General features: G+C 36.6%; 1 long non-coding RNA gene across 1 annotated transcript; it reads right to left on the bottom strand.

The window, feature by feature from the left end:
* Positions 1-9503: 9503 nt before the first annotated feature.
* LOC113120266 (uncharacterized) lies at positions 9504-12100 on the bottom strand. Its single transcript, XR_003294566.1, has 3 exons — positions 12042-12100; positions 11842-11942; positions 9504-9560 (listed from the first exon to the last, which is right to left on the bottom strand). It is a non-coding gene; the product is annotated as an uncharacterized LOC113120266 (long non-coding RNA).
* Positions 12101-27377: the final 15277 nt, after the last annotated feature.

Here is a 27377-nt window from a genome sequence, read left to right as displayed (position 1 = left end):
AACATTCAGAATAATTATTTAAGATTAACAATATATTGGCATCATATCTGTTATCAGTGAATTATAGATTTTATTTAAATGATATTGGATGTTGAATTGTTCATGCTATTGAGTTTATTTTTACATTTAGATCATATGCTCGTCTTTGAAAACATTCATTAGTTAATATGATTGTTAGTTTTTACCAAATCTCAAAATGAATATCTTAATATTGTGATGCCTAAATTCACCAGTAACATATTAAATGACTGGTTTTGGTTTTTAGTGTTATATTTATTTAGAGGAAATAGCTAAATAATTGTAATATCGGCCATTTATCATTTATTGAATATCATGCATCCCTAAATATGAGATAAATATTATTTTCATTTTTTTGTGGTGTTGTTTTATGTATTGAAATTTTTACTTTAAGAATTAAAAGTGGATTTTAAGCTATATCATCCATCCATTCTCCAAACTGCTTATCCTCTGGTGGATTGCAGGACATTGTTTCATTTTATCTTATATTTCATTACTGCTTGATAATTAGAGTAATTGAAATCAAGTAAAAATTAAGATTCTTTAATAAAACCAATAAAAGCAGATGTGATTCTCTATATCTTCATGTGGGGGTATGTTTGCATTTTATGCCGTTCTCATCAGAAAGACTGGAGGGAGATGGGGGTCCCAATGAAACCCATCTTTTATTTTCTAATTAAAATCCTCCACATTTTGCTCAGGCACTCCACAACACTTCGACGGAGAAGGGATTTCATGATGTATTGCTGCCTTGCAAATAAAAACGGATCCATCACCTCCACCAGCCGTAACCCAGATGGCCAGAAAATTGGCTTTGTGTAGAGATGTGGATTCAGGCATGAATATTAATAGAAGACAGATGTAAACGCATATTAATATCCTTTCACATTTAGGACAGCCTGAAAATTATAGTGCACTCAGTTGGGGGAGAAGAAAGGTTGCATCTGGAAAAAAGTGTTTTTTTCCTCCTTTTCTTTTTTCTAATCTGATGCCAGTCTTTTGCTGGGCATGTTTGTGTATGCAGGTCCAAGTGTGATATTTTGTCATCTGCTGTCATACTGTACATAACATATCTGAACACAAAAGATTAGAGTTATCAGAAAATGTATAATTAACTTGACTTTTGTGTACTATACATGCAATATTTCTCATGTTTGCAGTCTCCTCCTGTGTGAACTGAATGAAGAGAAGCGTCACAGCCAGACACAAAGGCAGATGGTAAGGTAATGTGATACTGTTTTTTTGGAAACAAAGTTATTGCTACATTATGAACGTACTATTTGCAAGTGTTTTTCTCCAAAGAAAAGACAGTACCGTACTTAAATGATTTTGATACACGATATGGCCAAAAGTATGAACAATTAATTATAGCTTCCACTCTTCTGGGAATGCTTTGTTAGAACGTCTGTTCACCTTTGGCATTTTAATATTAGTATCCGAGTGTGAAAACAACAATATGAAATAGACAGACAAATAAAATTAGTTTGATATTAATGTGTGGATGAAGTGTTTTAAGGCCGAGTTGAGTTTTACATCACCATTAGATGGCAGTAGTGCTCCTCCGGAAACAGCTTATGGCCACTGTGAGGTCTGCCTTTTTGTGCTTTTCTTTATGCTGTATTTAAAGAGTAAGTTCACTCAAAAATCATATCATATCATCATATATCCACCCTCACATTGCTCTAAACCTGTGCTCTCTTCTATAAAACATAAATGTTTTTATCAGTGTCATTATTTGGAGAATAGCAGCTTGAGCATTCAGCTTTGAAGATTTGGTTGTCTATCCCATTTAAAATCACCATGAAATTAAGTCCCGTCCTAAATTTTTTTCCTTGTTCAATAAGCCTCTTCCATTCAGACATACACCACAAATGGAATGAAAAGTCAGTTCAAAATCATTAATGTGTATTCAAAATGTGTTCTCCTTGTGTTAAATGAATACCCATGTTACAAATGTGAAGTCAAAGGTGTGAAGACAATAAATAGTGTTAAATGGACATTAATGTAACGTAATGACGGAGTGTGAATATTGACTGGTGGCAGAGTGAACATGGCAGGTCTGAGGTATCAAGACAATTTAACTCCCACCTTAAGATGAACCAGAAGGCTCAATAAAACCCAATTAAGCAACTAGCCTCTCATTTCCTCGGCAGTTTTACGAGCACATTTACATCATGGTGCCCATGAGACTGAGGGCGCAGTGAGAGGCTACTTCAGGAAAGCTCTTATGGTCAGTGTGCTGTATCATAAACATAAGGAATTACTATTTCTTTTTGTGTGTGTTTGTGTGTGTGTATGTGTGGTCATGACATTGTTTTAGCTTTAATGCAAATCAATGTGCTTAAAAATAGATGCAGATTCTGATTTCAGATAATGCTTGGTTGTTGTTGTTTTTTTTTTTAGTTCAGATAATTGTGTAGCCATGAGAGGTTTCATAGATAAAGTATCCAAAAATTATAGTAACTAGTCCTTTAAGACAGTGTAATGTGAACATGAAGCTCAGTATAAACAGGCTGAATGATCATCTTATGTAGATAAAATGATATTAACTTGAAGTGTCTTTTTAACATTTATATGTGTGCCCGGAAGTAATAAATGATTTAATTTCTAAATCACATATTTTGTAAAATTGGCCCTTTTTAAAAATGGTTGTATGTGCATAAATTAGTAGGGTTTGGCATCAATACAGATTCACAGGCTCTTGATTTGATTTGATTCGAATTCAGTTTGATTTACAGTTAGAATGGCAATTTTTTACTTCACTTTTCTGAAATAAATTATGCTGAAATAAAACCAGCACCCTCCTTTCGTTCATAGCACCTCCCTAAAATCATCAAGTAAATATTTACACTTGTTTCTCAGTTCAATCCACTGATAAAAATATATATTTTTAATGTAAATTAATGCATTATATTTTCAAAGTCAGTGAGTAAACCTGTTAAATAATGTGATCTCAGCATTGACCAAAATAATCGTTACTTTTGATTTTTGCTATAATTAAGAAGCCATATTTCAGACTAAGTTAAACCTGGTCTTTTTGAAATCTTCAAAAACAGATGCATTTTGCATGTGAATCAGGCTCCACTGGTCACACTCTTGTGTTTGTTTTTGTATCGCACATAAGCATTAAATGAATTATTCAACTGAAGTCCTCAATTAATCATAAAAATCTATATTTGAACCTGGCAAGACTAGTATGGAATTATAATTGAACTACATTATAATTGCAAAGTGTACATTACACTGTTGTGACATTGATATGCTGGCTCATCAGTAAACCTCTCGATCAATGACCCAATCAATTTAATCAGAGAAGATTTTAAGAGAAGAGTTTAAGACATAATTAGGGATGATCTTTGTGCTTCCATTTCTTTGGAAAATGTTTTGGGCTTGAGGCTTTTTTGAAACTTTTTCAGTTTGAATATGATAATTCAGAAGTAAAGGTAGCATGTTTTTGTATCTATGCAGGAAAAAGGACAAAATAATGCATCTATCACAATTTTCGTAAATCTCTATCCCATTTTTGGACTACTAAACCTGTTTGGAAGCCAGGAAGTTTACCTCCAGTGGCCCTATTGTTGTAGTGAAACACAATTCATCTTTCATGGCTTGGCGTTTGTGAAATATGTATGTGCTGTAGCACAAAGACATGTTTGCTGAAGTGCCCATCTAATATGCATTACATACAATTTGACAAATAGCTCTTAGGGTGCGATTGCATCCCGGTCCTCCCGCTAGCTAACAGAGCCCACAGCTGGACAATGTCTGGATAAATTACACGAGTGAATAGCTTAGTGACCCACATTTTCGTATGATTTTTGGCAGAGGAAATGTAAAGGAATATAGTGGAGCACAGTGGCAGCGGTTGAATGATCATCAAAACAATTTACAGTGAAAACCTTGAATTGGCCAAGTGCTTGCTGACAAATCCCTAACAGAAGAAAAACGTAACTCTAAGTGTTACAAGCAGGTCTTTCTTCCATATTTACAGACCCTTTTACTGCTGGCAGAAAGGCAGAGAAAGAAAGGAGGTGTGGTGTGCGCCTGATTGTAGATCTTAATGACAGAATGGCACACCATGCCTTTGCCCCAGTGCTGGGCACACACAGTACGATTGCTAGTCATACGCCTGGCACAGACGGCAGCAGAGATGGCTGGCTTGTGAGCCACTCTCATAAAGGCAATCTGTCTCAGGCTCCCATAATCACCATCTGTCATTCCCCTGAATCAATAGAAATGACAAACGAGCACCAGAAGCCCTGCTGACAGGCACAGAGGGCAGAGTGCTGGCCAGAGCTCTCTGGATCTTCAGGGGTGGATCTCATGTTAGAGGAGGTCAACATCACTGCATTCCTCCTGGGTCTGCAGACCTGCTGAACTCTGGGGGGCCTTTATGACTCCGTTCGTTTAGTAATTAGTTTAGTGTTGATGATGTGGAATAATTCAGGGTCAAAGCAAATCAAGTTGTTGTTGACTGTGTTTGACTTCAGCTACTGCACTTTGGTGTCCTAAGGATTAGTTTTCATTAAAACTAACAGATTGCCAAGTTTTTATTTTTACAGTAGAGAGCATTGTGCCAGCAACACCAAGGTCATGGGACTGATTCCCAGGGAAAGAAAAAACCGAAAGAATATGCATCTTGTATGCAATGTCGCTTTGGATAAAAGCATCTATCAAATGTACACTTCCAAATGAAAATGCAATTATGAGGGTCACGTTGATGAGTTGTTGTTTTTTAATGTAAACATTTATTAGCAAACATTATTAATAGGAATATCTCATGTAAATGTTTTAAAAATTATTAGTATAGATTTTTACACTAATTATGACCATCACTTGTCACAGATGTGCCACAAATTAAGATTTATTAAAAGTTAATGTGCCAAGGAGACACAAATGTCAGTGAACATCATACTTGAGATGGAATTTGAGATAGCTGAAGTTGTATAAAATACAAGGAATGCAATTTTATTTACCATTTAATTTCAAAGTCCTGTGTTAAAATGTCTTTATCAATACATAATGATATCAAACTGATTTAATTTTCTTTAAAGTCCATATGGCCAAAAATTAAGAATTAAAGACAAGTTGAAGAGACAAACTTGGTAACCTTTGTTCTTCGAATTTTATATTTATGTTTGCACCAGTGCATTAGCATTAAAAAGGTAAAAACTTTTTTTAAAGACTTAATTAAATATTTATTGGTAATACTATACAATAAGGTCCCATTAGATAACATTAAATAAGTAATGCATCAACTAACATTAACTAACAATAAGCAATACATTTATTACAGTATTCATTTTTGTTAATGTTAGTTCATTGGTCATTGTCAGTCCATGTTGCTCAAATCCATAAATAATACAGACAACTTTTAATTGTAATGATTAGAAAAAAGTGTTAATTATTTAATCAACCAAATAATGTAGCATAAGTGTTGTTACATCTCAAGATAAAATGTAACTAATCTGTTGAAGGCCAAACTAGACGTAATCTCAAATGTGAAAAACAAGTTTCTGTGTTTTATGTGTTTAGAAAAAAGCGTAATAATGCATACAAATGCATCAGCTGTTTACTTTTTTAAAGTCATTATTTGCATCTGTTATTGAGAGACCCAGAAAGCAGGGAAAACTTCATATAGATAGTTTCGAAATGTTTATAGAATCAATACAGTATTGGGTTATCTTTTATAGCTGGAATCAGTTGCTTTAGTTGTACAGCTCCATCATGTGTGCAGTCTCCAGGGAATAACCAAATTACATTCCAGTCTTCTCATCACAGCCAGATTTGTCTGCGCAGGCCTCCGCAAAGCCGCGTGCCATGACAGAGCCCCTAATACCCCCGAAGGTGCGCTGCATTGATGAGGAGCTTTACTCCTATACATCAAAGCGATTGTGATTGACAAAATAGTGTTAAAGCGCCCATCATGGTGCAGGCTTGTGGGCTTACAAAGCCTCAAAAACCTCCAGATTGAATCTGAACTGGGAATAAAGGACACCAACGGATGATATATGGGGCGAGCTTATCACAGCTCAGACCACTAACAATATCTAAGCGTCCAAGGACTTGGATCCACGTGAGCACGTTCACCTTCACCGTGGGAACGAAGACGCTCACACCGGCATTCGGATTGCTTGAAAACAGCACCTGCTCCTCCATTTGAAAACTATTTAGGGAGGCATCAAACTCTATCAGAGCAGGTCTGATTGCGGTCGCCTCTTCACAGTCCTCCAATCACTCAGTGAGTCAATTAGCCCCCGCCCTCTGCAGCAGCCCTCCTCAGCTGTGTGCTTCCAGCCTGAGAGGGAATCCATTCAGTGCCACCGAGCAACACCTGAGGCCCCCCCGGCCCTCTTCTCGGTCGCCTGCCCCTTCCACTGGCTAATAGTTTGGCTCCAAGGGCAAACAGCGCACAATGGCGTTCAATTCACCCCATTGTCCTCCTTCACTCCCATTGAGGAGGCCCACCAGTCACTGTTCCAAAAAAGCCATTTAGTCAAAAACATCGCAAGGAACCGAAGGTAAACGCACTCTGCGACTCTTGCGGCGGCGTTTTAACGCAGCCATCTGGTCGTTTGCGGTGCTTTATTGTGAGAAAGCAAGCGGCGGCCACGTTTCGCCATCGCTTCAGGTTAGCCCATGCTCACAATTGGTTATTTATTCAGGGCTCTTTTGAAATAATCGAGTTGACACATCTGTCAGATGGCGAGGGAAGGAATGCTAAAAGGTCATGGGGAAAGATACCAGCTGCTCCAGACGAACCTTTCCTGCCTTCAAATAGCACAGTCATTACACTGGAACAGATGGGGTCCCTGAGCTTTCATTTCAGTCTTCAGGTACAACGACACGAATGCAAGGTCAGTTTAAGCTGTCTGGCGGTAAAACTCACCATCCCCCCCTTAAAAAACACAGAACTCCGCCACGTCTAGACAACACTTGCGAGTAACAAGCCTGCCTGGATCTGTTTTCATCAATGCTATGGCATCAAACAGAAGAGATGATGGTAATTGGTTACTGCTTCATTCATAATTTACACAGGGCTTTTGACGTGATATGTCATCCAGCGAGAGTGTGTAAAAGCAAGCTTGGTGCCTGAGGCTGAGCTCTGCAGGCGCCCTTTGATGATCATACAACATATTAAAGACCTGTACAAACAAAGGGATCTTTGATATTGGTACTGGCATCATCGCTCTTCTGAGAAATTAGGGTAGTTTTAATCACTTTGAGGGGCTGTTTTGGTGATCGACTTGTGGACGTGCTGTTCTGGTATCATCAAGAGTATGAGGAATGTTTACATTTGATCATTAAAGGATAATATGGTATAACAAAAATGGCTCAGAGACACGATGGAGTGTGAACACAATCGCACAAATGAATATGAATCATTTGAATAAGCATGTAAATATGTGTGTGCACATGTGCATTAGACTTCACATACTGAACTGCTCCTCCACGTCTTTGTTCTGCAAATACTACACTGCAGATGCAATCTCAAGTAATGTTTACAAGAGATAATGCATGTAGTAGTGATAACGGGATTTTGTTGTTTGTTTAATGTATATTTTAATGGATTAAAAAAGGTAAACACAGCTGTAGATTACCAGGCTTTAGAAAATGAAGAGGTTGGGAAGATAATGTAATCAGAACACTAACAATAGTAAAAAAAAAAGTTAATCAAGTTTGATTGACAGCTAATATTGTGGGTGGTACCTACAACATACAGTCAGTATTGTGAATTTAGCATAATGTGAAAAGATTATTTGCTCTTTGTTCACACTATTTTGGGAAATTAATATTTTTATTCAGTGAGGCAGTAAAGTGACAGTAAACTAATTAATAATGTTAAAAAGATTTATATTTCAATTAAATCCACAAAAAAACAAAAAAAAACCCACAAAAAAAAAACAAAGGAGCACAACTGTTTTCAGCATTGATAAAAAATGTTTCTTGATTTCTAAAGAATAATGTGACACTGAAGACTACACTGTAAAAAAGAATTTGTTGAGTCAACTAAAAATATTTTGTTACCCCGCTGCCTAAAATTTTTTTGTTATCTTGACAAAAAAAATCTTGTTGAAACAACTTCAAACTAGAGTGGAGTTAGTCCAGGTAACAAATTTCTTTAAGTTGACTTGACTATTATTTTCTAGTCCAGTCAACTAAATCATGTTGTGTCAACAGGGATTTTTTTTTACTTCGATCAATAATCATAAACAAATGTTACTCCACTGCCTTAAATGTTTAAATAAAGATGACAAAATACTTTTTTTAATGTAATTTATTTAATGATAGAGACAACACTTTCATTCACATTTAAATTGAACAAGCAATTTGCTGTCAACACATCAACTGATAATTGATAAACAAAACAAAAAATGCAAAATACAAACACGTCTAAAGATCTGAACCGACACTTGAAAGTGTGATGTATAATAAATAACATTGGCATGGGATTGAGAAACAAATAGTTGCATTTCAATTCATCAGATCAAAACCACAGGGATTGTTTTTAATTTCATAACTCAATATGAAAATCAGAAGGTTGAACTCTGCATATTAACCCTGCACAAGTTCACATGCACTCCCCCCACCATAATGCAAGTCATGGTCAAAATGAGAAACCAAGATATATGTAATATAATATCACAATTAGTTACAAAAAATGAGTGTACTGTACTTCTGTATAAGATATAAATGGAATGAATGCACATGGAAGCACAAAGATCTAAAGTCAGATTCTAAATTTCACAGCACAACATGACCAGACAGAGGTGTTAACATCAGAAGGATCTTGAAAGTTTCCAAACTCGTCCCCAATCATAATGCTACATACTGAAAATGTGTACATACTGTTTAAGAAAATGAGAGGTGAAAAAACATTTGTTTACATGAGAACATGCATATTCCAAGTCATGACATGTAAACTTAATGTACATTCTATATAGTGAAAGGCACAAAAGAACCTTTCCTTATAAAAAAAAAACACTACTTTTTAAGAAAGAGTGCGGTGGAGCCGATGGACACATCATGAACACTGAAAAGTGAAAGTGACATGACATACATTTGTGCTCTTCATTTAACCCATCCAAAGTGCACACACACAGCAGTGAACACACACCGTGAACACACACCCAGAGCAGTGGGCAGCCATTTATGCTGCAGTACCCGGGGAGAAGTTGTGCCTTGCTCAAGGACACCTTATTTGTGGTGTTGAGGGTGGAGAGAGCGCTGGACATTCACTCCCCCACACCTACAGTTCCTGCCGCTGTAGCGAGCACATGGTGGGAGCAGCTGGTCTTCACAAGTTTTTGCAGAGCCTCAATGGTGTATTTAATGCGCTGGAGGTAGTGGATGTTCACTGCATACAGACCCATTAGGAGTCCATTTGCCTTGGGGACATGGGAGATGTCAGTGATGACAGGATGTCCAAATGAGACCAATGTTGGTTATTCCTTGGGAAGCACATCACATTGCTGTTCCTCAGTTACAATCAGAATGCCCTCTTCAATTTCTTTCTCAACATCCTTAATGTCACTGGATGGCTGGGAAAAGAAAAAAAATATTACATTACTTAATAAATTTATAAACGAACACACATATGTACATACACTATTAAAGTTGTGTATTTTGTTAAAAGCACAGCTACCAATTAATGCAAAGTGTAATTCACCTTCAAGTGGAAGATATTTAGAAAAATGTAACCAAAAATGAAAGTCAAAATTAAATGGTGCTCCTCAACGGTTTCGTTTAGAAACATTCAAAATAACTTCCTGTATTAAACTGTACTAAATTCTTTGTTCTGCTGAACACAAAGAGTTTAAAATCCCATGGGAAGATAAGTGTAAAATACACCCCCAGAACCAACTATTCTAAAAATGGGGGAAATTATTTTCTTCACTGGTATTCTACATGATTTCTGAATGACATAAAATGTGACAAACCAATACAACATTCAGGTTTTTTTTCTTAATCTGATTCTAAGTGTCTAATCTGTCACACCATTTATACAATGATCAGAAAATATATTGGTGTAAATAGGTATTCCTTTTAAATAATAGTCTGTTGCACTGCATGTTCAGAGTAAAGCATGACTCCTAAGGGCCGTTTCATAGTCAATGCGGGAAACGCGAGCAAGAAACGCGAGCGACGCACTCCTTTTCATAGTCTAAACAGTGAACGCAAGCGTCGCGGTTGATGCGTGTATGCAATACACGGCTCACGCAACAGGGGGTAGTAGAGTCGGGTGATATTAGTAGAGTCGGGTCGCGTGATATTCAGATTACAATGGCAACTGAAGAGGAGTGTATTCTGTTGCTGATGAACTATGGTATAAATGTGGATGAATATGTATAAGTTCGTATAATTTTTCCTCTTCGCCCGCCATTGTATTCAATTCATTGTATACCTTCTTCTTTTGTAAACACAATATACTTGAATTAATGTACAATACTTGCAATGTCGCCCCCACCGACAACGCATAGTATTGCGTGAATCGGCACGTCGCGTATCAAAAACTAGGACCACACATTTGGCCACGCACCGACGCATAATGGCGGCCGAAGCATAACGATGCGTAGCCTCGGGGACACGTATGCCTACAGATGAGTTGACTATGAAATGGCCCTAAAGGGTTGGTTAACCCATGTATGTTTTATTCACCCTCATGGCATCGTAGGTGTGTATGACTTCTTCTTTCAGACAAATCCAGTCGGATTATATAAAAAAATATTTATGGCAATAGGTGGGTGTTTTTTTCAACAGTCCAAAAGTAGTCAAATAATGTGCATCAATTCATAATAAAAAGTACCTCACATGGCTCTGAGAGGTGAATAATGTCCTCCTGTAGCGAATCCATGTGTTTTTGTAATAAAAAAAAATACATATTTAAAATGTTATTCAAAACATATTTAAACCCTTTTCTCTCACTTTCGTAAGAGCCATTCCGGGTGGATGAAAATAGGACATAGGGGTCATGCATGCACCGGTGATTAGTGACGAACACGGAAGAGCGGAGGAGACAACAATACGCCAATCACGAAGTAGAATCACAAAATTAGGCTTGCACGTATGATAGTCAGTGGAAGAGAAAAAAAAGTGTTTACAACTTTTTAAATATGGATATTTTTCTTACAAAAAGTGCATCGATTTGCGACAGGAAGCCTTTATTCACCCCCCAGAGCCACGTGAGACACGTTTTATTGATGGATGGGTGCATTTTATTTGACTATTTTTGGACTGCTGAGAAAAAAAACACACCTGTCTGCTGCCATTAAATAACTTTGAAGAGCCAGGACAATTTTAAATTCAACTCAGATCAGATTCGTCTGAAAGAAGAAAATCACATAGGGTGCCTTGAGAATGAGTAAAACATGGCCTAATTTAATTTTTTTGGTGAAATAATCCTTTAAGCAAAGTTGCTAATGGCCAATATACTAGCACTGAACATTTTTCAGGATTCAAAACAGTATTCAGCAAAATAATAAAGAATGGCTATGTCCATAAACAGGGTTTCTGGTGGTTTTATGAAGATAAATTCAACACTTTATAAAGACATTTTAAATACCAATTATAGAAAATTCACGGAATAAAACTGGGGAAAATAATGTCAAATTATGTTCTCTAACTTTTGAAGCTGTTTTCCAATGCAAATATCTACATTTTCGTAAAGGGTTCACCCAAAAAAGAAAAAGAAAGAAAATTGTCATTTACTAAACCTCAAGTTGTTTTAAACCTGAATTAGTTTATTTCTGTTAGTCCCAGTCCCAGATCGTCTAACAACGAGTTACAACCCCAGATCACCCAGATTTCTTCTTCTTCTTTTACCTGGATCACATCACTGCAGACTGATGGTGCTCAGTTTGGTCATCCACAAGTGTAATCCCAGCAGTCATGTCCTTGATGAATTCCTGCGCAGAGCCTGTGTGCTTTAATAAAAACAAAGGGATGCATTAAACAGGGCCTTACAATTGTAAAGCACATAGACTCCAATAAATGTGCATTTATAAATAAATTAATTTACTTACAACTTCGTCCAAGCTCTACAATGTAAATGCCATTTCCATTATGTCTGCATATCTTTTTGATGGATAACTGCAAAAGGACTCGCTGTGGTCCATCCACAGGATTATTGAATTCTGCGCTGAATCTTCAGTCATTCAAAAATATCATAAACATGAAAAATACAAAAACATGTTAAAACACTGTAAAATAATAAACATACATATAAATAAATCTTTACAGAGAAAAACAAATGTATTGACAAGTTTGTATTAAATGCCAAAGACAAACTATACCATCCAGACAATGCTTTTAAATGACACAACACATAATTATAACACAATAAAAGGAAATTTAACACATTTGTGTCGATCGTTATTGTATCTCTATTTATACAAGATATATGATATTATTACTTTTATTCTAAAATATATAGATTTAAACGTACGCAATTTACTTATGACCGTATATTCACCATAGACTATATAAAAACAGATATTCACGCAATATTACACTGGGTTCTAGGTTCTAGCGAGGCACTTGAATGACTAACGTTACTTCAGAAAACTGAAAGAAGAGTTTGTAACGCTACCTTCAGAACTTCATCTGAACCGTAGACTGTAAAAAAAATCATCAGAACTAAGTTTCTGTCAGCGATATCAAATGTAACGTTAAGATACGCGCTCCAGAAGAACTCTGAGGGAGGTGCTCATCTATGGTGCTCATTCGTTTCCCTTATAACATGCAGAAAAGACACAGTTCGAGTAGGAATCTTCTTTTTTCTCCTAATGTTTCATCGATGTATATTCTGACGAATGTCTTACGCTGTCAGGTTTAGAGCAGTTCCTTTTTTTTTTATTCCCGCCGTTCTTAATCCATACAGTGATCCGCGTTGAGCTCTCGCGCTCTGTTTGAACGGTCTCTAACGCAGCTCTGGGCTCAAATAATACATACAAACTGTATTTTTATCGTGCTCCACATAAGTTTAGCTCCGCTGTCCCGCATGGGAGAATATCTGTTTTAATATTTATAAGGAGAATACTGTGGAACCGCCTGTATTTTGAGGCTTCAGAGTGCCGCGAAACGAACATTTACATACAGTAACTTACATACAGAATATACGACTCTTTAAACAATACTTACTCTTCTGAGACAACAAATGTAATTTTACACATTAAGCCAATAAATACGAATATTTTACTTACCAAAGTTGTAATCTAGTCAAATGTCCAAACTTTGAGGAGAAACTGACTAGAATGGCTGACGACCTTCTTCTCTCTTCAACAGCATTCAGGAGAATGACGAGATCTCGCGACAAGTGATGTTGTGAACGTGATATTGCTATCGAATTGAGTCAACAAATTTTTTTAAGTTATGAGGACAAATTACCTAGTTCAGTCAACTTTCAAACTAGTTGAGACACTGAAAACTTAAAATTTTTAGTTGAATGAACAAATTCAGTAACTGCAAGTACTATAAATATAATTTATGCAAAAGCAACATTTTCAGCAGCCTTTACTGTATACAGTAAAGGCTGCTGAAAATGTTGCTTTTGCATAAATTATATTTTAAAATAAATTAAAATAATAAACAGTTCTTTTAAAATGCAATAATATTTCATAATGTTACAGTTTTTACTATTTTGATTAAATAAATGCATCCTACAAGACGTCTTTCGACATTATGAACCGTTGTGTATTTTTTTCATTCGTCTTTTTTCTTTATTCTATATTTAAGTTTACTTACTACTTTCTGTAGAAGTATGTATATGAATACATTGTGAATAATGTGTCATTTTAAATTCAACATAACCATCAGTCTAAAATAACCTTAATGGTGGGTAATAATACATTTTAAATTATTCATAACTACAGTAAAACTGGAATCTGCCTCAAGTGATGATTAGAAGAACGTAAAAGGTTATCATCGCAGATCCGAGCTTAGGTCATCCATCACAGTATGTGAGACAGTCTGACAATAACGGTGGAGAGTAAACAGATAAATATTACAAACTGACTGAACAAATGACAGTGGAAACTGTACAACCACACCAATGATAATCTCACAGATTTACTTATCAGTATCTTCATTAATTAGCAAAGACTTGCTTTATTTTGAGCTCAGTGGTTACTTCAATCACGATGCTATTGATTTCTTAATAGATATCCTTAGAGACTGTGTATTAGTGTGAAATTGTTAGTTACTTAACTGATGACCACACAAATACTGTCTTTCTTTAATGACCTTATATTTAGCAACTGAGGTTCATTAGTAATTTAATGAGTAAACAAATATGTGACTTCATTGATCACATCACGTTTTGCTTCATTGGTGGGCTCATTATGTAGCTGATCATTTAAAGAGGCTAATAAGGCAATTAAGGGGAGCTAATTGTGTGAAGTGTACTTTTCATTGTCATAATTACTTTTCAAGGTATTACCTCATTATTGACCTCATCCATGGGCTTGCTAATTAGCTATTAAGGTCAAGGAGTGGCTTCACTGGCTAGATTTAATTAGTGCATTCTATTGAGTTAATCACTGACTTCACCAATGGACTTTATTTTAAATGAATGCATTTTTGTATTGCTGGCTATGTCTCTGTCTGGATCTTTGATGTGTTAGATAGAAGCATGTGTACTTGGCATAAATATCACCAAACACCTTGTCTGAAACGGGAGTAGCCTCATCTAGATCCCCTTGAGTAATGAGCATAAAGCAGCATGTTTTAATGATAAGCTTGGGTGCGTAACGGCCAGTCTACAGATTTCCATCACAGTGCAAGTTAGCTGCATGGAAGTAGCTGTGATGATGAAGACAGCGGGCAAGCAGCTGGGAACGTAGAGAGTAAAGCGCTGCGTATGCAACATTAACAGAATTAACAGAGCAGAAAATGTTCATCGGAGTCAATTAACGGCCATTCGCTAGGCTAGGATTTTTACTATCACCTTGCGTGAATGCATCAGGAGCTACATTATTCAAAGCCACATCCTGCAGGAGAACATGCTGGAGTCTGTATGCAGAATCACTTCAGAATATTCCAGAAACACAAACAAAATAGTTGCAAACCCGAAATCATATTCTCTCTGAGTAGGAGCTTCCTTTGAATAATTACATGTGGCCATTAAAAAGTGTGTTCTATACATGAATGTAATCCACATGACTACATTCATAATGTTATTGTTGTTGTAACCTAAAAGCAACAGTAGCAGCACTTCACTGCCATTCACAAATCATGGCCTCATGAGATAGTAAAGTGCTTAAGAATGTTGTACTTTTCAGTATTCTTTTGCCAGCTTTTTATGAATATTGTGAAATCAGACATACTACTCTTTTTACATATTATTTCTTTGCTAATATATAGGCATATATGACTATTAGGATGCAGCCAATATCTGACAACAGCTCTTTTTCAAAACCAAGTGAGCTATGTAGACAGCTGTCTTCTAAGAAAGTACACTAACCGTCATAGTATCTCATAAAGTTACCAATTTTGACTCGATGTAACACATAAATAGATTGATTTCAATAATTTAATGTTAGCATGTAACAAAGCTATGGGAATTTTAAGTAACTCTATTAATTTTCAGTATTGAATGATTTTTAAAGTTATTAATGATAAAGATTTTTTTAGACTCCTCCAACACACTGAATTATTTTTTTTCAATGCACTCATTGTGGTGCATTCTGGGATTGCCTTGAGAAAATAGTTTTTTTTTCCCTGTTAAACTGTATATAGTTGATATTTTGATCAAGAGAAAATACTCTTTTGCAAAACCTAGTGAGTTGCCTTGCTGCCTGCTGCTTACATAGGCAGCTGCCTTCGAAGAAATCATACTAACCATGATTACACATCATAAGTGATTGATTTGGAACAATCTACTGTACATACAGGTAAGCAGCAACAACTGCTGTGGTATGTACTTCCTTACTATATAGTAGACAAATTAACCTTGGTGAGTTACTGCGTCCGTTGACTTTCTGAAGTGCACATCCCATGAGGCCACGGGAGAGCAGCTGTTAATGGCAGTGAAGCAATGCAACTGATGCTAGTAGGTCACATGACAATGACAACATGACGAATCTGGATTTCTGAATGGATTTCATTCCTACATTCACTCATGCTGTAGAACTACTTTTTAAAAAGTTGTAAAGTAGGCCTGTTTATTTAAAAGAGGTACTGAAGTTTTGTGATTTTGGACTCAGCTTACAATATGGATGATGCACAAGTCTCTCTCTACATTGAAACTCCACTTAGAAGTTAGCATGTTGCTAATCTCACAGTACAGTGATAAGGATAGATACATAGGACACAATTATTGGGTAAAACAATACATTTTTTATTTGTTTTTTAAAATACTGCTTTTTGGAACAGCCTTTATGTCTTTAGAGTACATATGGTGCCTCAAAATTCTGCATCTGTTGGCTTCTCACCAGTTTTGGAACAGACCAAACGAAACGTAGCATAATTAACAATGACAGTCCTTTTGATTGAGGTTCCCAGTGAAGTAAGGGACATGCAGACCTCCTTTTCTTCATGCCACTCAAAGTGTTTTCTCCTCCAGTGAGTAAATGCTCTTTGGCAGGGGTTAGATGGCTGTGCCCGTGGTCATAGTCGGTGATCACTACTGTTTAAAGTTTATTTGCAGCAGTCTTGAGTCTGTCATACTTTGAGTCCCCTAAATCACTCTGATCAGTCCGTTTCTTCTCAAGCGTTCTGCTGTCTAGCTTTCAGATTAAGGCACTGCTCTGATCTGCTCTAATCGTATGTGACAGTTCCACACAACTTGTGACATGCACTTTAGAGCTGTGGGCTTTTACAGTTACACACAGATAAGTGAGGCTACCGAAGCTGTCATGGGTCAGCTGGCTAGCGTGTCAATTTGAGAGTCTTTCTAGGTGTGTGGGTGTAAAAGGTGTCAGAGTGAACAAGGAAGAAACAAAGAGAAGTTTTCTTTTTGAATCGAGTGATCTACCTACCTCAATCATTTTAAGGCATCATCCTGCTTTCTGTGTAGAAGCTGAACCATACAGTATGTAGCAACATGATGTTGCTTTCCCTGGTGGCAATAAACTTAAATGCCGCGTTTCCACCGAAATTACCCGGAACATTTGTACCAGGAACTTTTTTTCCCAGGAACTTTTTTCCCCCCAGACCTGTTGCTTTCTGCGTTTCCACCGCGGTGTAAAGTACCGGGTAGATTAGGCAAATAGACTGGTGACGTAGGTCTGCGCGCGTTTCTCAATACAAAGTACCGCTGATAAAAATTTTTTTTTTAAAAAGTACGCTGATTTTGGACGTGCATCCTCGGTAGTTGATTCAGACTTTGTGCATTCCTCTCGGGAGTGTGATGTCCGCGACGACGCAAGTCCGGTAAATCTATAAACAGCAGCGTACTTGATAACTTCAGTCTGCTCGTCATGGCTACTGCAATTTTCCCCTCAGTATATTTACAATAAAACGAAATAGGATATAAAATACCACTGCCTCCTTTCATTTTCATTTAAACATAATAACAGCTGTAGAAATGTACTTAGTTCAGGGATAAGTGTAAAGTTATATACAGCCATTACAATGAAAGAAATATTATATAGACTTGCCTTTTTATTTTCATTTTAACATATAGATAAATTGAATACAGACCAAAGAACACCTGTTAGATTTACCCCGCAGCTGAATTATATTTTATGTTTAACCATTAAAGACACATCAGAGCCAGCGGCACATATCAGAAAGTCTATCCCAGGAGAGGCTGCTCTCTGCGGTTACATGAGGACTGAGCTCCCGCTGATCGAGTGGAGCTCACCGTCTACGAGATCGGCGAAACACATTTTTAAATAGGCGCTGTCTTTATAAATAAACAACAGATTTGAGTTTCAAACAACTACATTCTCGCCTGAAATACTTTTAAAATTACATTTCATGACACAATAACAGTAATATTTTGAAAATGTTGATCCGAATAAATGGTGGTTGAACTCAACCAATGCTGCGTGAACTCAACCAATCAGCATGTTTAGCGCCAAAGTCCCGCCCCCGGAAGTTCCTGAACTTTAAAAAAGTACCACCTCGCCAGCAGGGACTTTCTGGGGGGCATTTTTTTACCCGGAACTTTTAATTAGTTCCTGGTTCCTGCGGTGGAAACACACCAAGTACCGGACCAAGTCCCTAGTTCCTGGGTAAAGTTCCTGCGGTGGAAACGCGGCTAAATTAGTCTGAGGTGGTTAGCATGTTTCCCATCCTGCTATAGATGGTTCAGGCTGTTTTTTCCAGTCTTAAGGTGTTTTTTAGTGCCAGTCAGCTGGTCAGTTTGAGAGGTAGCCAGCTAAGAGCACCAAAACACCTTGGTTTAGTTTAAGCTGTTTTATGATATTATTAGATGCTGTTTCAACCGCTGTCAGAAATGTATCAGTAGAATGACTTGTAAACTGTATGTCACTTTATGTTACATTTACCTCAAAAGCCATTCAGTGTCTGTAAACTCGATAGAAAAATAGAAAAAAAAAACTATGAAATATGCACTATATTGCACATATACTGTAGGATATTTTCTACTTAACTGTTGTCTTAATATTATATTATATAATATTACAATTTAAAATAAGAGTTTTCTGTTTAAATGTATTTGTAAAGTGTAATTTATTCCTGTGATGATAAAGCTGAATTTTCAGCATCATAACTGCATTCTTGAGCATCACGTGATCCTTGAGAAATCATTCTAATATACAGGTTTGGTGCTAAAGATTTTTATTTTTTATAATTATTTTTATCATTGTTGAAAACAGTTGTACTGCTTCATATTTTTGCAGAAACTGTGATCCTTTTTTTCAGAATTCTTTGAAAGTTTGAAATTGAAGGTTCAAAAGAACAGCATTTGTTTGTCACTTTACTGTCACATTTGATAAATGCAATGCATCTTAGCTGAATACAACTATAACAAATTGTACATTCTGTAGATACAGATGTAAATAGCATAGTGGAACACAGTATTATGTCCTGTGTGAATTGCCTGGAGTCAGAGCTGTAGTCTTTATACGTCTGTGTGTGAGTGAGTGAGTGATTGGGGAGGTCTCTGGCCCTGTCTCACCCTTCATTAGAGGTGGCCCCAGTGGTGTTTATGGCTCCTGTGCTGACTTTTGCCCAGCGGTGGGACTGTGACAGGGATCCACACACAACGCTCACACTCTTGTTCAACACACTCATAAATCTTCAGGTGAAATAGCGGTCTGTGTGCCAGAGAAAATGTTTTGAGTGTGTGTGTGTGTCTTTGTAAAACTAAGCAGATATTTCACTGAAATAAATTCTGAACACACCCTGCAGATGTTAATGTAAGCAATGTGTTTGTGGCAGACCCGAGCACTGAGGGCTGATTGATAGGCTGAACTCTTGCAGTGATGAATCTCTGAGGAAGCTTCCAGTGTTTTTTTGCAACAGTTGTTGTTTTCATTTTACAGAATATGCATATTGCTTTCTATTTGGAATGGAGTAACTGTTCACATTTATATCTCAGGCCCATGTTCTTTCTGTTATTGGCAAAGTAAATTAATAGTACAGACAAAAATTACCATTCTGCCATTATTTACTTTACTTTACTGTCCTTCCAAATCTCCAAGCTGTCAAATCTCATTTACACTTCATCATATTCAAATAAGAATACAGCATTTAATGTGCTTTCATGTGATTTTTTTTCTTGATAGCATCTGTCCACATTCACTTTCAGTGTATGTAAAAGAGCAGCACAAACTTTTTGCCTAAAGCAGTGTTTACTGTGTGTTTTCTCCCTTCTGTTCACTGTTTGTCAGATTGTACATCTTGACCCCCGTGGCATCTTGGAACAAAGCTTAAGACAATCTCTGTAACATCATTTTTAATTGTGTAACACTGTACAATAAAGCATCTTAGCACGATAGGCAGATTTTTACATCATTCATTTAGTCTGGTTCAGTACCACCTAAACCCAATCAAGCCCAAAATTCAGAACTGAGGAATTAGCTCCTTTAAAATTTGGAAGTATTTGAATAGATTTGACCAAAATTGGAATTTTAGTTATTTTAAGTCATCTCTTTGAATTAAAATTTTTAGTTCTGGATTAATTCTGCATGCTGTTTATCCCTGACAGTAATGTCACTGATAACAAGAAACAGTTATTTCAAATGGTTTTTACTGTATCTTTGAAGAAAAATATGTAGCTATTTGTGAGCATAAGAGACTTAGCGTAGCATGATGAGTGAAGAACGCGAAGAAAGAACAAAACAAAATGCAAAAGCAAAAATTTGTGAAGGAAAAAATGTCAGAGAATTTCGATATAAGCTAAGAGGATATTGGTTTTCCTTTGCTAAAATAAGGAAACTTTGCTTCCTTTGCTTCTGTAAACAAACTCAGAAGACTAGAATATCTCAGAGGTGCGCGTGCTGCGCATACTTCCTACATCATCTGCTGGAACGGCTTCCGTGTACGGCAGATAGAGAGAAAAGTGTTTTAATTACCTTTGAAATATGGATGTTTTTTAGGGCTGCCCTTGACTAAAGATTTTTCTGGTCGACTAGTAGTCATTCATTTGAAGCATTAGTTTACTATAATTGCAAGTTTATTAATTAACCATTTAAATCATAATAATGAGCCTGTAATTGCCTACATAGCCTAAAAAGCGCTATTGCCACAGCGCACCAGCAGAAGAAATGATTATGAATGTGTCAGGGAAAAACAGTAAGGAGGCTGCATTAATATTTTAATAATTAATTGATAAACTAGTGCGTTCTTTGTTTTCGGTTTAAGAGATGAAGTCGGCGACACTGACTCTCCACAGTAGTGATGCGTCTGTATGTTTCATACGGATTACATAATCTGAGAATATGTATTCCATTTGAATTGGTTTATTTTAAAGTAGACATATCACTCTCTACTTCTATAAGTATTAGCACAGTGTAATAGTGTTGTTCTACAATAATCAAACATCTTCATATTCTACTTCCTTTGTGCTTCCCTGTACAACCCCCCGTCCAGACTAACAGACCGCCTGTGTGAACCCAGAGGAAAGATAGCAGCATGCTAAGACCTAGAGGCGAAGAGGAAGGGAGGATGGCAGGATGAGGAGAACAGAGGAATGTGAGACAGTGTGGCTCAGGGGGTGAGAGATTTGTCTCTGTGCACCGCGGAGAGGGGCGGGGCTGGGGGAAGGAGGGCAGAAGATACCATATGGCCCCTGCCGGTGCTGGGTTTGGGGTGACAGGAAGGAGGGAAAGTAAAAGGACGAGGCAGCAGGCAGTGGAGACGATGAGATGGAACGCTTCCTTCTATAGTGCAGGGCAGATAGACCGGGGCCGAAGGCCAGACAGGGGCCACTGACTGACACCAGATCTGATTGCATCCAACACAGAGATGCCAAACTGTGACAGGTGCCAGCACTGTTAGAGCAGAGCAGAAAGAGAGGGAGGAAAGACCAGACGATGAGATAAATGCTGTTAGAGATGAGAGAAAATGAGGATGTGGAACTTGTGTTGGCTTAGTGGATGTGGCATACTGTACAGCGGCCTCTAAACATATTCAGCAACTCTTGGAAATGTAATTTTATTGCATTAGGTTTATTGTTTATTATTATTAAAGTTTAAAACAAGAAATAAGACCTCACACTGTGATGTAGAAAGCCACAATTTTGAGGAACAAATTTGTAATTGTGACACTTCAAGATAGAAAGTAGCAGTTATGAAAAAAATATAAGGTCAGTAAATGTTTTTTTTTAATATATATATATATATATATATATATATATATATATATATATATATATATATATATATATATATATATATATATATATATATATATATATATACTTTTGTTCAGCAAGGATGCATTCAATTGGTCAAAAGTGACAATATATACATTTATAATTTTACAAAAGATCTGTATCTTAAATCAACTGAGTTTTTTTTCCAATCATTAAATAATCCAGAAAAAAAAAATCCTGTTATCCAGGACAATTGTTTTCAGCATTGATATTAATAGGAAATGGTGTTTAAACAGCAAATCAACATAGAATGATTTCTAAAGGATCATTTGACACTGGACACTGAATGGACATTGAACACTTTTAAATGTAACAAAAACAAAACATTTATTACAATTTGTAATATTTTACAATACTGTCTTTATTGCCTTTTGTTCATCAAAGCCTTAGTAGGCCTTGAAGAGCATATCTAGAAAAGAAAACATTAAAAAAATAAAAAAAGTTCTTCAAGCACACTGCGTATACGTGCTTATGAGCATGGATGAGGAATTATGTGTGAGTGCAGAAGGGCCCATTGGAGAGCAGGAGTGTGTGCTGTGAGTGTACATGTCTGGGGCTCAGGAGGCCTGCAGCTGTATGACCCAGGTGCCACATGGCACTCTCGCTTTGGCCCTGCTCTCTGCAACCCTGCAGGCAGCCCTAGTCAAGAGGCTCTCACGGATTATCAATACATACACACTAATCATCTGTGGAAATTCAACTTCAATATCTGTTGACCTGACAAGTAATCTGCAGACTGGAAATTCTGTCAGCACAGCGGCATTATATATTTTTTAAATATGCTTCAGGATTTCAGCAGACTTCAGTTGTATTCGATCAGCTGAGATGAGATAATCTATGGATGTGTTGATGGCATGCAAGATTCAATATCATTCAGGTTTGGATCCCAAAGTCATTCTTGATTGAACTTTTAAAGTGCCCTCTGTTCGGCACTTGATTAGAAATCTAGTAAAACTTAGTTTTAACATTAGTTAATGCATCAGCTAAAATAAACTATTAATGGATCTTAGTCAGGGCAGACACCAGAATGAAAGGTACTAGATCACAGAATTCTCAAAACTCACAAATGTCGAAACTGTTTAATGGTGTTTTTATTGATGTTTTCTATAAAAAAAAAAGAAAAGATGTGCAAAACAGAAAAGTTAAAGTTATTTAAAGTATGTTAATTCATGCACTCGATTCTTGGTCTGGCCTCCTTTAGTACATATTCCAACATCAGTGATGTGTGGCATGGAAGCAATCAGCCTGTTGCACTAGTGTTGAACTATTGAGTCTTCAGCTCGTCTGTATTGTTGGATCGACTGTTTCTCATCTTTCTCTTGAACATATCCCATAGATTTCATATGGGATTAAGGTCAGTCATTTTGGCTGGCCAATCAAGAACAGTAATATTGTGGTCAGCAAGCTACTTGGAAGAGGTTTTGGCACTGTGGGCAGCGGCTAAAGTCCAGCTGGACATTAACATTAGAAAAGGACATTAGCATCCTCATGAAGCTTGTTGGAAGCACAAAATGTTCCAAAATCTCCTGGTATATGGCTGCATTGACTTTAAACTTGATAAAGTACAATACACCAACACAATTTCCTGAAGACGTCTGAGCGTGGTGACTCTTGATGCATTGACTCCAGCTTCAGTCCACTCATTGTAAAACTCTCCCAAGCGTTTGACTTTGACAGTATTATTAAGTGGTCATCCCTGTTGCTTGGGCACCTTTTCCTACCCAATTTCTTTCTTCCAGTTAACTTTGCTTGTAATATTCTTTGATACGGCACCTGTGAGGGTGTCAGTGATTGTCCATTGCCAAATCAGCAGTCTTTCACATTATTGTGGTTCCAAAAAAGACGAGATATCCAGAATTTATACTGTAGGGATGGCCATTTAATGAAACTCTTACTAATGTAAATATTGTAATATTTTGAGATACTGGATTTTTTACTTGAATGACCTTTAAGCTCTAATCATCATCATTTTTTAATTTTTTCATCATCAATGTTTTCAGAAATGTTTGTATGCTTATAGTCCACTGCTGGTTATGGTTGGGGGGGACCTTCATGCTTGCTTAAAAAAAAAACACACACAAAAACACACACACACACACACACACACACACACACACACACATACACACACACACACACACACACACACACACACACAAATGACACTGTACAAATGCCTGTGAAATTGCCACCTTGTAAAATATTTGTTTTCTCATAAGATATTGAAATGAAGTGTTAACTATGTGAAATAATTCACAATTTTAAATACATATGGCACATATGTAATTTAGCTATAAATTATCAAACATTTTTTACCTGTTTTTCAGTTAGCTTGCTAGATAACTAGTTAACTTACTAGATTTGCTTACTGCCATCTTAGGAGACTGCTATTATAGCATATTGTAAGCTTAACAGACATTAGCCTTTTAGCCTGCAAGCTTAGGATACATAATCTGAATAGACTGCTACAGAAAAATATATCACAGTTGTTTATGTTTACAAATATGGTACGGTATAGAATACGGTAAAAAAAATGCTTTCAGTTGGTGTTTAACAGGTTTAGAAAAAAAAAGAAAAACCTTTTACCTAGTAATGTACACTATACTGAACAAAGCATTCAGCTTTGCACAAGAAGATACCTGGAAAAAAACCTGCACTGGTAATTACTGCATAAGTAGTTTAATTACTCTAGATTAGCAGACTTTTATGCATGATAACATAACCTAACTTGACTGGATTTGATAATGCGCTTGAGCATCTGCAGCATTCCACCGCACAGCACAGGAGTGATTTACGGTTGTATAGCTACTACGTCAGTGGCTTCTTTGTATCTTTCTTCTTTCATTCTTCTTTCTTATGTGGGGGTTCATTGTAGAGCCATCTAATTCAAAACAGGGATCCTCAATTATGCAATGTGTCATTTACATATGCTAATTAGTATCATATTAATTATCTTTAAATTGGGTAATTAGGCAATCTCAATTAAGACATTGTTCATTACACTAAATGCACAGGAAAGGTGTTTGAAGTCTTTTTTTTGCCCTCCCAGTGCCTCATCTCCCTTCATGAGTGTGTATGTGTATGTGTGTGTGTGTGTGTGTGTGTGTGTGAAGAGACTGGGCTCGCTGCCACATCTGAATCGGGCCTTGCCAGCACGGCGCGTTTAATAATTTAGCCGTCCCACATCATATAAGGGATGCACCCACAGCTTTTATGATTACCAAGCATATGGTTTGGTAATGAAGCTGCTGCTTGTAAAATAGTAATGACAGCGGAGAGAGAGGGAGAGACAGACACAACAGCTTCTTTATTTCATTTTAGCCATGCAGCGAATGCATTATACAGGCTTGTTTGGATTTTGTGTGTAGTGAAGCTGCCATTGAGAAGATCCTGTTTGCCTTGCACTTTATGAGGAAGGCCAACAAAACGCTGGCAGGGATTCAGGGGCACTAGAGCAGCAACAGAAGCTCGGAGGGCTTCTCCACCTCAGCATAGTCTGTCTGGGAAGAACACAGAGACAATAGGATTTCATTGCAAGTTTATGTGCTTTATTATGGGGTTCGTTTTAATAGATAATTTAATGGTGTGTTGCACTTTGTTGAGATTATGCAGTGATACTTTTTGGGATTTTAGTCTGTATACAGTGGCATAGATGGTTACTGTAGACTGACCATTACAGAACCAGCTGTCTTTAACAAACTCTCATGGCATATATAAGAAAAACAACAAAGCACTGTGCATTATAAGCAGTCCCATATGATTATGTTGAGCTTGAATGCGAGGACCAATCAGAGGTGTTCAGATGAGTCACCGCTGAAACACGTTTCGTCACCACATGCGCTGTGGCTAATGGCCAATGGCTAATTCTCTCATCAGAAAACAAACAAACAGAAGATGTACAAATGGTTAAGTAAGCAACAATGTAAACAGCTTTAGAGATTATAATGGGAGTTTTTGAGAGTGCTTGAACTCGCTGGACTGAAGTTAAAATGTTCTTTGATAATGTAAACGTTCTTTGCTCTATTTTTGTACAATGAAAGTGTTGCAGGCTAATTAGTAACTTTCAGTGTTTTTATTAAATTCACATTAAATACAAAGTCAGTCATATTAAAAATATTTTATGATATGACACCCATATCTAAGTAAAAAAAAACGACAGATTTTTATGCAAAGTTAACAGATTAGGCTACTTTACTAGAGACACTGGCTACTTTACTGGATAATTAATATGATCTATAAAGGTGTAAAATGCATTTACTTGCACATATTTGAGCGTTATGATATTTTATGTTATATTTTTGGAATATTTTGAATAAACATAATCTTATCAGTTTGGGGCTGCTGTGTATCACATAACAACCAGGAGAGCATACCCCCCAAAATTGAAAATTCTTATTTTTTTAACGGAATACTGTCGTGTTTATTATAAATAATTTATCCGTGCACTTCATTATTATTATTTTTTTATTCATGTGCCCTCATAATCTTTAATCAAAAACGTTCCTCCCCCTCAAAACGACTCATCTTCTCTTCCAATCATGGGCTAGTGATGCTGGGGGAAAAACCAAAGCTGATGCTTCACTTTATAGAAATCAATGCATTGACCAGTGCTGGCAGTACACCACCCTTAAAAATTGAAAGGATATTAGGAAATTCTCACAACATTACAACTAACTGCAAACCCGGTGTTCAGATCTGCCTTCATTTTGTTAGCAATGCCCCAACTTTCAACTATCCAATCAATTTCCGAAGGACGAAATAAATTCCCGCCCTCTGATTTCAAATGCCTTTTCACTCGAATAGACGTCACAGTAGATAGAAAAAAAAAATCCCTACTTCCGTTTCATGCTGTCTTTAAAGTAGGTTAAGATGAATTTTTTAATTGTTCCCCCTAAAAGCACAAGTGGCCCCTGTCTGCCATCCCCCCCCCCCCAGTTACTGTGGTCATTTTCATATTTCTTTTTCATTGCAACACCCATAATATAATTTTTATTTTTAAATCCCCAGATATCTTGCAGGATCGTTATACTTAAATGTGCAATTACAGACTCAAATATCGACAACAGTATCTAATGTCTCATTCTTTTGGGCTTTTGTTAATGAATTAGTATTAAATAACAAATATAGTAATAATAAGTAACACATATAATTTACAGTTTTTCTTAGGATCAAAGTGAATATAAGCATAATATAACTTTAATGGCAAAACAAATGCATAAATGTAAATTCTCAGACATACCTACCATAACATACGCAAATTGGTAGCACTTTATTTTACAGTCCTGTTCCACGTGTTCATACTTTGTACTGTCCTTTGCACATAATATACCTGTACATACACAATTGTACATTTTTATATTGTTATCCCCTATTTACCTGTTCTATTTTTATTCTTTTATTGTCTGTGTTTTGTCTTGTCACTGTCATTCGGGTGCACTGTGGAAACGTCTGTCATAAAAATTAATTCATCGTATGTGTAAAAATACCTGGCAATAAAGCTCATTCAGATTTTGATCTGATTTATTCAGATTAATTATTGCAATTGCAATAACTGAGCAATAACTAGGTACTAACC

Source organism: Carassius auratus, chromosome 19 (assembly GCF_003368295.1).
Source record: "Carassius auratus strain Wakin chromosome 19, ASM336829v1, whole genome shotgun sequence".
Taxonomy (NCBI): Eukaryota; Metazoa; Chordata; class Actinopteri; order Cypriniformes; family Cyprinidae; genus Carassius; species Carassius auratus.
This window is presented reverse-complemented; position numbering and strand designations above follow the sequence as displayed.